Source organism: Procambarus clarkii, chromosome 34 (assembly GCF_040958095.1).
Source record: "Procambarus clarkii isolate CNS0578487 chromosome 34, FALCON_Pclarkii_2.0, whole genome shotgun sequence".
Lineage (NCBI taxonomy): Eukaryota > Metazoa > Arthropoda > Malacostraca > Decapoda > Cambaridae > Procambarus > Procambarus clarkii.
In genome coordinates this window covers 10,447,128-10,450,262 of record NC_091183.1, presented here as the reverse complement: position 1 = coordinate 10,450,262, position 3,135 = coordinate 10,447,128, and positions in this window count along the sequence as shown.

Here is a 3,135-nt window from a genome sequence, read left to right as displayed (position 1 = left end):
CTGGTTTGTCTAGAGCAACAACACAGCTGATCTTGGACTCATCCAGTGTCTGATGCCACTTAGAGGGCATTACTTCTGGAACATGAAAGTTGTTCAATGTCAACCAATAATTTTTGACTAGTTGTATATGAAAAGGGCTGCAATTGTTCCAAGTTTCAGTACTGTAGCCTAAACAGTAAGGGAGATTTTTTTTTTAACGAATTTTACACATTTTCAAGTGTATATTTACAACCAAACCTTTCAGATATAATCATTCTATGATACTTTTCTGACACATTAGCATATAATAAAAGATCTGTAGGAAGGGATTTTCCAAAACAAAACGAGTTTTCCTAATAGAAATAATCAAAGTTCCCTCCAAAATAATGCAAATAATGTGGGCACCGACCTGTGAGATTTATATTTAATTTATATGAATTTATATAGAATTTATATATTTCGATAGCAATTTGTATGATGTTAAGTGGACTATATTTCTGCAATAATCTCACAAATCGATCCTTACACATTAGGGGGGGTTTATATTTAATTTATATATATGCAGGCAATCAAACTACAGTATTAACAACATATATTAGTATACATTGAGGAGGTTCCTTATCTTATTGTACAGCAGGCTTAGTCCACCAGGTATAACTAGGATGTAGACACCAAATTATCCTCGTGAGAGGCTAGCTTCCATCACCCAGTAACTGATTTATCAAGTCTTGCTTCCTCTTCTTGTTCCTGTCAAAGGGCGCTAGCTGTAAAGCCAGAATCCTAATATATGACAGCTATATCAGAGAAACACTGTATATTAAATCATAAGGACCAAGGCTTAATTACCTTTAGTATGAGGCGGGTTCGCATTCTAACCGGTTCGCCCAATATCTACCTAACATTAATGGCCAAAAATGATTAGATAAACGGGTTTCGGCAGGACACTTTCCTTGATTATGTTGACAGCGTGTTGATGATGGAAGACCACTACTCTGATCTCCATCACACTTCGTCCAAGAGAAATGATAGGAGCTAAATTTGCTCCACTGCGCCTCTGGTCTTAACAACAATGGCTGACCTCTTCCTCCTGACTTACACCTTTGCACTTTGTAGAGATGTCAGTAACTGATAGAAGGGTCACATTTACTTTATTTTGATACTGATAATTAAGTTAATTCATATGTGATGTTTTTATGATGGTAAAAGTCCAAAGACTAATGTGTTTAAGAATAATTCCCAACAGAATAGCTGGTGAATTGTAATAGTATGTGGCAATAATATCCCGTTTTCTGTAGACGGTAAATTCCACTACAAGCTACATTTTCTATGGCTTAACTTGTTTATACAACAGCAGCAATATTATCTGCCTGTTGAATGTATTATTATTAAATGGTGTCGAATTTTCCGACAAATATATAATGTTTATTGCTATTTATTAAATCAATAAATGAACTTCGGAAAAAACGCTTTCTTCCGATTTTAGAGACATAAATTTTATATATAAGGTGTAGGTTTCATGTAAAATGAATAAAAAATTAAAGTGATATATGAACGTTTATGTTACTTGAAAATAAATAAGTAAAAAATAAAGTCTAAGGTGTTTCCATCAGTGACTTGAGGTTGACATTAACCAATTTCCTCCAAAATTGGCACCCAAACAGATAGGCTTACGTGCAGTCAGGTGTATAAGTTTCATGCAGATCGCCTGATAAACAAAAGAGATAAAATTAAAAAAAAAGGGGCAAAATTTTTCTTTTTTAACTAAATTTTTTTTTAATAAAATTAATTATAATTTGTTTTTAATATATGCTATTGTGATAGATGAGAGTCATAGACATGATTTCAGTTAACACTTTTGTTTGATAATCGTTTTTGACCATTTTGGAAATATTTTGACACATAATTCAATATTTTTTTTCTCCCTTCCTATTTATGCTACGATGCTGAGACTTGGACCAGATGAAACCCTTTTTCATATACAACTTGTCGAAAAAGTTTGATTGAAATCGAACGAGTTTTCATTTATTGCATATTTTGGACAAATTTGGAAGTCATGCCCCCTTAGTGGAGAGATTTGGCAAAAATTCAGCAGCAGATCGGCCTTTTTTAAAACCATACTGTCGAACATATATTAGCCGATGATAATCAAAAAATGATATAATTTGCAGAGCGATTAATGAATCTAGGATCTTGCCAGTAATGGAGAGAAGTGACACTGGTCTGTAGTTACCAACCACTGAGCGGCTCTTCTTTTTGTGCACTGGAACAATGTCTGCCGTCTTCCATAAGGAGGGCCACATTCCTTGAGCTAGGCAGAGTTGGAAGAGGCATGTGAGAGGTGGAGCCAACAGGTCAGCGCAGCAGCGTGTAGTAGTGGTCGTGGATTGACCTTATCTAGTCCCACAGCTTTGATTGTGTCTAGTGTGTTAAGGAGATGGAGAACTTCAGCCTGCTGCTTTCGCTGTGATGTCCAAAAGATTTGGAAAGGCTAGGGGAGGTAGAGGAATGGGGAGGTGAAATTCTGGAAGAGAATAAAGGTATAGATAGAGAGAGCAGGTTTGAAAGTTCAGTGGCCAGTCCACCCTGGGTTGGTATATGTATGTATCGTTTGTTTGGGTGTGTTGTACATTGGCTGGGTAGCTAGTGTTTGTGTCCTGGCTGGTGTCTGGAAACCCTAGAGCCGTTGGAGCTGGCTGCAGGAGATTAATCTTAGCAACACCAGGGTGGTATCAGTGGTTACTTTTCTGGTAACAGTAACCACTGTTTTTTTTTTTTTTGTTTTAGGTATAAATTGGGTCCGGGATGGTCCAGTCATCTGGGTTATATGGCAGACCACCTAGTATTTGAGGTCTTGGGAAAGCCTGATCATGGATGTGCCTGATCGCTTTTTGTTGGAGAGTGATTCTTCTGGTTCTGTGTGGTGGTTCATGGATCTCATAGCCACTGGTATTGTTTACTTCTTCGTGGGGTTCTTCCGGGTCTGGAACATACATGTGCTTCATGCGGTACAGCTGCCTTCTGGCCAATTAGCTGAGCCAGGTGTTCATTGGCCTCATGTTGAGTCTCATGGATCTGGTCTGTTCTTACCCTGTCTGCCAGCGACAAGCCCACCACGAAGCTTTGTTTTGGACCCTTTGGATCTTCAGCATGTTGGTG